This window comes from Stegodyphus dumicola, chromosome 8, assembly GCF_044657685.1.
Source record: "Stegodyphus dumicola isolate Sdum_Otavi_A_Nest chromosome 8, ASM4465768v1".
In the NCBI taxonomy this organism is placed as follows: Eukaryota; Metazoa; Arthropoda; class Arachnida; order Araneae; family Eresidae; genus Stegodyphus; species Stegodyphus dumicola.
The window spans coordinates 95,466,771-95,476,898 of record NC_140775.1 but is presented as its reverse complement, the minus strand read 5'-3'; positions in this window follow the sequence as shown (position 1 = coordinate 95,476,898).

Below are 10,128 nucleotides of genomic sequence, written 5' to 3'. Positions count from 1 at the left end.
AAAACTGAATCAAATTATTTCTTAATCTTCAATATAAACACTTGTATATCAATACGTCACTAAGCATATTTGCAGCTCAGCATGCATACAATTGTTTGATTCCTTCGTAGAGACTGTGTCTTGAATTTTAATGCGTGCTTTTAACTTGTTTTTATATGACTTCATCCTCTGTATTTGGTACATTTGTATACTTGTTTTTAATTATTGTATTTTAATTTCATCATTTGTAATCATCCCATCTCGTGTTTGGCACACTATAATCATCTTTGGTTTTGCGCCATAATCTCTCACTCACACTCACTCACTCACCCCTTCGTAGAACTTATTCTTTATTATTCCTTATTCAGGTTTTTGATTATGGCTTTCTGATTATCATTACTATTACAATAATAACCTCCGAGTTGAATCTTAATTTAATGCAAGAAAATATAGTTACCAGAATATCTGTGTAAGAGAATGGTTGAGAAATTTGAAACCTTTCTTTCCTAGAAATTGTTTGACTAGAATGGAATTATCTAATAGTGCATTGTTGTGCAGCAGAAAACAGTTATTCGACGCATATTGTTTAGGCCTAATGAGCTGAATTATCTTTAGAAAAACTCATATGTCTTTAGAGAATGTGCATTTCAAAATATGTCGTTCACAAGCAGTTCCTTGTACTCGAGATTTTTGAAATTGAAATTTCTATGGCAGTGATGAATCTTCTGTAACCAAAGCGGATGTATGTTATGTTGCCTCAGGCTCATTAACAAAACACTCAGTTTTAGCAGCGGGCAATTTTTTTAAAATCAGAATTAATGTCTTCCATTTGGATCAAATCATGGAATGCAGAAATTAGATTTTCTTTCTTTTTGTTTTCCACGACTGTAACTGATGAGCTCATCAGCTATTATTCGAAAATAAAGATGATAATTTTTTAACAAAAAATTTCAAAATTCTTCTGTCTTCTTATCCATTCGAGATTGACAATGGCAACCACGCCTAGACCCATCATCATCATCTTCGCATCTGTTACAAAATCGTCCGTATCAGAGAAATATATTGGATAGTGTTAATTTTTAATCCTCGTTTATTTTACACAACATTTAAATACATCTGTGGCGGTGTTGTCTACTTTACGACAAACATTATTGCTTTTCTTTACCCACCTGTTGAATCCATGACAGCAGATGATTATTGGAGCAAAGCAAACGAAGTTTTGTCCATAATTAGATGATATTTTGAGAAAACAATTTCGGATACCATATTAATAAATGCTCTCAATCATCGTTTTGCAGGTTTGGTGGAATTAAACAAAGAAGCAGTTCTAAAACTTCGTAGGCACAATTCCGAAATCAGTGAAGCTTTTGCGTTAAAATTCTTGTGAGCCCTCAGGTTCTAATGAGATGAAGCTATTGTAAATTCTTGTTTAATTTAAATCGTTTTAACCTAATCATGTATAACCGCAATCACTTTCACCATGGCTGAGTTTGATAAAAGATTAAAGCTCTTCTATGGTAGGCAGATGAACAATGTATGCACATATATCACAAATATTCATATTTAATATTTTCTAAAATTGATTTCATTAGTGTTAACAAATATTCCCCTTCAAAACTACAAAATTAGTTATGCAGGCTAAGAGAAGATGAGAAGTACTTGCATGGGCAGAAGTTAATAGCCACTGCAGATCTATGTATAAAATTCTTGGTTTTAAGTTAGAAGTCCCTACCCAGAAATAATACAGATTAGTAGCATACGAATACATCGCGCACTAGCTGGCGGGTTTCCTAAACTTAGCACACCAAAATCATTAGTCCAGATAGCGATCTGAAAAGTCATCTCCCAAAACAGCAGCATCCGAAGACGTAGAAGACTATCCGAAAACAATCTCTGAATAAGATGCCATAGATTGAAACATTACATACAGATCTTTGTATTATTGTCATAGTCCGAAGCACAAACTCTATGTCTTCTAAGGCTGAAATTGATAAGTTAATGTCCTTTTCCGTCTTCACACATTAAATAGAAGTCCCGAACTGCATTTCAGCTGATTATCATTCAAGGAATCATAAATTCGGTATTTCGTTGCGCCTAGCATGTCGTAGACAGGACTGAATGGCTTGGATTTAAGGCACAGACTTCGTAATCGGAAGCCTAACTCTAGATCTTTTCAAGAAAAAAGCCATGAACCACTCAGGGAACAGTCTCATCTTAAATATCAGTGGACCGGAGTATCTCATCTCCATCAAAAAACGGTGTATTATAAATAAATCTTTTCTTAAATATTAGTATTAAAGCAAACTATGCCAATTCAGTCGATGTTTTACATCTCACAAATTAAACTCAGTTCCCAACAATACTCTATAGGATGGGTGAGATTTAACGCTCTGCTGAAAGCTGTTTATTTCTCTTTAAATATTTAACGAATTTTCATGAAACAAAACACATTTTCTTCCTTATAATGGTATAATTATTATCCATTGCTAAAATTCTACATAAGCCCCACCATTATCCACCAGTTTCCATAAATGAATGGGGATATTTGCGACAGACTTTTCTCTTTCAAAATTCAACTCTTTCTTTAGAACAGTTCGGATTATGTGTTGGATTAAACCACTTTCGCGAGATGCCTGTCCTTGTGATTTCTGTGGACACATTTAATGAACCATTTGCACATTTTCCTCATTCCTAGATGTTGAGGGGCGATCGTGTCTCCTCACATATGATACAGAACGAGTTTCCATTAGCCTTTGAGTGGTTGTTCCTTATGCTCTTTGCATCTGCCGAGGCAAGTGGTCCTTTCACGTTTCGCTACGATCTCTGTATTTGCACAACGAACCGCCATACTTCGTATCGGAATGCCAGCTGAGCCGCTCACGCAAGGTTAGATGTTGCACTATGGTCTGCCACTGACACCTGCAATGACATAAATTAGATACCATTTAATGAATTCTACTATTGTAAGGAACAATATGCTTTTTGTTTTATGAAACTTGATTAAGTATTTTAAGATTAAACTTTTAAACTTGATTAAGTATTTATTTAAACAATTACGATAGGGAGTTAATTCTAAGCCCCCCCCTGCATAGCTATGAAGGTGCATTCGCACTATCCTCCTTTTCGTCGTTTCTTTGTCATTTCGCCAAAGTTTTCTCAGAATAGCTCGCTTAAATTTCTCCTTCCTCTCTTGCATTCGCTTTCTCCCCTCGCTTGCACTTTTCTACATTCTACATTTTGTTTATTTAACTCTTGACCTAATTATTGATTGAAACTGACATCTGACAAAACCAATATGCCTAACATCCCTGACAAGATTTTGCATTGTTAGAAACGTATGCCACACTTCTTACCCTAAAATATTTACAAACATACAGCTATTAAAATTATGCTTTGCACTTTTCTTACTTTGTCCGAAGAAACGTAGGCTAAAGTATTTTATTGGCTCTCCTCCGCGCAGCAGAAGACCCAGGCGACTTCTTGAAATAACTCTGAAGAAATAATAGGCCTAGTAGACCTCTATAGCTTTTATTTCTTTATCCCTCCTAAAGCAGTTCAAGAATAAAAACGGGATCATGTTTAATAAAAGGAATTTTTTTCAAAGCTACCGCTTATTTAACCTCTTACAACGAATTACTTTTCTGTACAATATTTCGACTTTGCCTAATTTTAGACCTTTTTATCTGTGAAATTTCACATCAAGGAATATTTTTTTTTTCTTTCGCACCGAGCTTTCAATGCTCTGAGGCGAAGTGGCTCATTACACGACAGAAATTGTTTTTCCTTACTACAAGGAAAAGAATCTTTTATTCCTATACTTTTGTTTATCTCTTTCCTCCGAGGCCTGTCACAACAAAATTACTTGCCTTTCCTTTGATGAGATCCAAATAAACATACTGAATTATTTTTTAATTACATTTCACGTTCATTAAAAACTATAACATTATTAAATGGTTAATTCCAGTTCCGATAAAAAGAAAGTTTTTAAAAGTATTATCATTTACGTTTTTTTTTATTTCTGCTTTGTTAGATAGATGTCATCACGACTCTTAGTCCCTATTTATTTATATATTTATTTTATTTCGCCTATTTAAATGACGCATTTCTGAGTGTGACGAAAAATTCTATTGAAGCTTCCGTTTCTACAGGACTTACAAACAACATTTTATCGTCAGTTATCGAAAGGCTTTAATTTCATATGAGATGATAAAATTGCTCTTCACGATATTAACCAGCAATAAAGTATAATATTCGTATTCGTATTCATACGAAGGAAAATATACTGAAATGACAAAAGTCATGGGATAGCAATATGCAAATATACATATGGCAGTAGTATCGCGTAGAAAATGTATAAATGCGAAGTGCTTTGGCAGGGCTTTCATTTGTGTTCAAGTTATTCATGTGAAGAGCCTTTGACGTGATTATGGCCGCACGACGAGAATTAACAGACTTTGAACGCGGAATGGTAGTTGGAGCTAGACGCATGGGTCATTCCATTTCGGATATCTTTAAGGAATTCAACATTCCGAGATCCACAGTGTCAAGAGTGTGCCGAGAGTATCTAATTTCAGGCATAACATCCCACCATGGACAGCGCAGTGGCCGACCACCTGCACTTAACGACCGAGACCAGCGACGTCTGCGTAGAATTGTCAATGTTCACAGACAAGCAGCACTGCGTCAAATGACCGCAGAAATCAATGTGGGACGTAAGAGGAACGTGTCCGATAGGACAGTGCGGCGAAATTTGTCTTCCGTGGGCTATGCCAGCAGAAGACGAACTCGAGTGCCTTTACTGACAGCACGACATCGCCTGCAGCGACTCTCGTGAGCTTATCGGTTGGTCCCTAAACGAATGGAAAACCGTGGCTTGGTCAGATGAGTCACGATTTCAGTTGGTAAGAGCTGATGGTAGGGTTCGAGTGTGGCGCAGACCCCACGAAGCCATGGACTCAAGTTGTCAACAAGGCACTGTTCAAGCTGGTGATGGTTCCATAATGGTCTGGGCTGTTTTTACATGGCATGGACTCGGTCCTCTGGTGCAACTGAACCGATCATTGACTGGAAATGGATACCTTCAGCTACTTGCAGATCACTTACAGCCATTCATGGACTTCACGTACTCAAACAACGATGGGATTTTTATGGATGACAATGCGCCATGTCACGGGCCACAATTGTTCGCGATTGGTTAGAAGAACATTCTGGACAATTACAGCGAATGATCTGGCCACCTAGACCGCCCGACATGAATCCCATCGAACATTTATGGGACATCATCGAGAGGTCAGTTCGTGCCCAAAACACTGCACCGTCAACACTTTCACAATTATGGACGTCTATAGAGGCAGCATGGCTCAATATTCCTGCAGGGGACTTCCAACGACTTGTTGAGTCTATGCCACGTCGAATTGCTGCACTTCGCCGGGAAAAAGGAGGACCGACAAAATATTAGGAGGTATCCCATGACTTTTGTCACTTCAGTGTACTTTACCTTTTAGAAGAGTAACCCGGTGATAATTTGTTTTCGGAAACGCCAGTTTTTCTGCAGAAAAGTTAGCCTAAGATTAAGTTTTAACTAATTTTAAATTCAGGATCAGCGTACTTATCTTCCGTGTATAATACAGTATGCCAGCATATGAAATGTTGCAAGACACTAAGTACTAGAAATTGGAAAGAAAATGAAAGACAACGCAAAATATTATGATAACACTTGCGGCTCTAATGGAAATAAAGAGGAGGAAATGATACTTTTAAAAGAGGGAAACCAGACCTTGTAGCCAAGCTCTGAGACGAAAAAATTAGAGCTTTTTATACAAAATTTGCGAAGATATACGTGAACTTTTATATTGGCGCGTTTTGAAATTTGTCATATTTGTTGAAAGCAATAGTAACATCAAATGTGGTTTAGATACTTTGCTAAAATTATCTGAAAGTAGGAACAATGTAAGTTTTTCCCCCCTCATGCACAATGTAAAACGGGAAAGGAAAATATCTTGTAAAAAATTAAGAAATTCGCCAAGAAATTAATTATTCTTGTCGCAAACTGAAAAAAAAAAAAAAAAAAAAAAATGCGTAAAGGTAAATTTTTGAATTTCTCCGTAATTTTTACAAAATTTAATATTTAGGCATAACTTTAGAATCGAAATATTAAAAAAAAAAGCATGGAAAAAAATTAGACTTTTAAAAAAAGTTAAATTTTGCGTCAAAATACCTACATTAGAGTAATGCAATATATAAATCTAATTTATATGCTAAAATGTATACCAAACTCAACTAACATTGAGGAGCTAAAATTTTGAAAGCTAATTTTTTAAAAACTACTCGTGCGACTTTTACAGAACTTGGCAGTTTGGCGTAATTTGTGTCGTAGGATTGAAATATGAAAAAAATTGGCATGTCATTTCAGAAAAAGTCCGATTTTATGTCAAAATACCTATGTTAGAATAGTGCTATATATAAATCTAATACATAATCTAAGTAGCGCTTTCGAGACATGTAAAACGCAATTTGAATTTCTTCAGTCGGGCCTCTAGAACGGGAGATATAGAATTGTTCCTTTTTTTTTTCCAAAGAGGCAATTTGACCCGAAGTCCAAAGGGGCAATCAGCCCCGAAAGTCTATTAATTTCATTTTGGCATTTTGCGTTGGTTCACTATAAATGCCGGTAATTTTAAAATTGTTGCCACCAAATATTATAGCCCTGTGTTATATTTAAAGAAATTAAATAATGAAGAACTTCCATAAATGTATGTATGTTTCTCGCATTGGGATAAAACAATGGTACTTAGACCATACAATTTTGAATAACGTAATATTGGTAGCTCTAAGTACCGAATATGGTCATCTGGAAGCGTAAATTTGGAATTCGAAATTTGTTTTATTATCGATTTCATATTTTGTAACACTTTAACAAATTTTTGACTAACAAACTCAGCGATTTAAAAGCGAGCAATGGCGACATTGTACAAAAAAATTTATTTAAACATTTTTATCTCCAGCCCACGAGACTGTGTATCAGAAATTTTAAAGCTTTCTTCATTTAAAAATTATTTCACGGCATTGCTGCTGAATTGAATTTTATGATTTAAGTGCAAAGAACATGATATTTAATAAATAAATGTAACTCACAAAACGTTAAAGAAACGCCCCTTTGGGCGCAATGTAAAATCTGAAAGCTTTCAGATTTTCTTTAGCCCAAAGGGCTATTAATTTCGTTTTGTCATTTTGCGTTGGTTCATTATACATGTCGGTTCACTTTTCAAATTATTGCCACCAAATATTAGAGCCCTGTATAGTAGTTAAAGAAATTAAATAATGAAGAATCTGCATAAATGTATGTATGTTTCTCGCATTCTGATAAAACAACGATACCTAGAGCCATCGAATTTTGAGTAACGTAATACTTCCAGTAATTTTGGGCATCCGGAAGCCCGAATTTGGAATTTGAAATTTGTTTTATTATCAATTTCATATTTTGTAACATTTTAAGGAATTTTTATTAACAAATTTAACAATTTCAAAGCGAGTAATGGCAACGCTGTATGGGAAAAAAAAAAAAATTATCTCCAGCTCCGCGGGATTGTGTATCGGAAATTTTAAAGATATGATCATTTAAAAATTATTTTGCGATATTGCTGTTGAATTTAAGTTTAAGTGCGAAGAACATGGTTTTTAATAAATAAATGTAACAATCAAAACGTTAAAAAAAAAAAAAAAAAAAAAAAAACCGCCCATTTAGAAGTAATATAAAATCTGAAGGCTTTCAGATTTTATTTTTCATATTTTGTAATGTCTAATTGTATTATTTTTTGCGCAGTGTACTCTAATGAATAGGTTTGAGAACTATCGAAGAATTTAATAAATGTAGGCAATCACACCGCTATCTAGCGATTATCAGTAACACAGGTGAGATAAGAAGAAATTGTGATTACTGATAATCTACTAAAAAGTGATATTTAGGACAACTGTTGCTTCTTAAGAGCGTTTTAATGTATTTCATTAGCAATAAGTTTTATTTATATTATGTTGTTAATACATTTTATAAAATTTGCTTCTAAAACCGTGTAATTATGTATCTTGTCTAAAACATTTTTTTACAATTTTCGTAACACTTATATTCCGGTGATAGAATCACCGTAACTCTTATAATGTGATATAATTATCGTAACATTTATATTCTTGTGAATCTTCGCAACTATTTATAATTATTTGAACTATTTTCTTTTTTTTATGTTACGAATTACTTTGTATGTTTACGAATTATTTTTACCTATTCGCTTCTTTGCTTCGTGCATTTTGCTTAAAAATTAAAGTTTTTTTTCTATTTATTAAATTTTAGGCCATTTATTTCATTTGTAAATATTCATTTCGCTTATTAAATCAAAGATCTGATAATCTGGAGCAGATCGATGTCGAATTGTAAAAGATGGCTGTGTTAGAATTCGAGATACGCGAAAAAACTCTTTTTATAGGTCTTGGTGACAATTTTGGTAGCGTAACTGGGCATATCTGGCAATTTTTTGCCGACTTTGAAGCATTATAGAAACTTTTAGAAAAGACATTCTTGAAGCTTCCAGAAGTGCTTTGCGACTTAGCCATGAAAGTCATGAAAGTCAGTCAGTTCTTAAACTGTATTCAGAATAATACGACTATTATTTGAGCTTTAGACTATGCTCTGCGAATAACATTGTTGGCTTATTAGGACATTTTACCGTATGTCTGGTTTTCTCGCGAAGCTATTTAAAGCTTTGTGTGGCCTGTTACTATTTGTTTCAATAAAATATAGATTTCTTCTTGTTAGTTTGGCATAATTAATTCTACGAACCCATATCGCTCAATAATGTCAAAAATAAAGTTTATTTAAAAGAAAGGCGTGATAGTAATAAAAGATCTTCAGAATTTACAGGAAGGTAATCAGGGGGTTGATTTTTTCTTTTCATTTTTATTTTTAAAATTATTCAAGAGACCCTAGAACTTCTGTGAAGGGCAATAGTAAATACTATCTTCTTACTGGAAAAGAAGTGAAATTCTATTTATGATTTTTTATTGGTTTAGTGTTTGAATGAAGAATTTGTAGAGTAGGGCAATTTCATAGAATTCAGAAACTTGACAATTCTATCAAAGTTTGCAATACGCAAGCATTTACTAAAACATTTCATACAAGTTACAAACATTTAATGTCAAATTTTGTTTATATAATTTCCGTATGCGCGCGTATATTATTCTCATTATTCTAATTAAAAAAACTTTCTTTAAAATTGTTTAAAGTTGTCTTTTATTAAAAAAAAATCACTCTTTCTCGAAATATATTGGGGTTTGTAGTTTAAAATAAACTCCAAAGGAAAATTTTAAAAATATTAATGTTCTAGTTTTCCAGTTCTTATAAATGTTCATGTGACGATAGTCATGCCTCGTGTAAAGAGCTGCAGTTATGGTTTCACAAGAAATAAAATAAGACAGTTAAAAATTGCAGATATGCTAACATTTATCTTCTTAAATTACTTCGCCTTTTTTTAGCATTTATCCTTCCATACATAGTTAAAGAATTCCAGCTGGAATTTTAGGTATTCAGGATTTCAATAAAAGTTCGTAAGAATGCATTCTTTAACTCAGTACCCCCCTCCCGCGAAATACATGAAAATAAGTCTACAGCTCAGATTATTCGAATCCCTAAAAGTGAAGCTACACATTGACCAACAGAAGCCGTAAAGTGCAATGTATTTTTTCTTTTCTAACTTAAAAAGATGTTGCCATATATATGTTAATCAGCCCACAAACATAACAGGTTTTAGGAAAATCGTGAAAATGATAGGGAAAAAGCCTTCTGCGTGTTGAACAGAAGAAAGGAATTACACCAGTCAACATTTTAATGGTGAAGCGACTGAAGAATGTTAAAAATAAAAAATCATGACCGTTACGAAAGGAAATTTGTAAAGGAATGTTTTAAAAAGTTAAAAATGATGAGATATATCACAGAATTAATTTCTTCTATTACCTTTTATCGATTCAGTTTTATCTGCAGTATGAAATAAACCATTGCGATTGTTAGGTTCATATTAAAATTTAACAACTGCATTACACGTTTTCATTTTTAAAGCTATTGAAAGAGTAAATTTTTAAAGCTATTGAAAGAGTAAAACAATG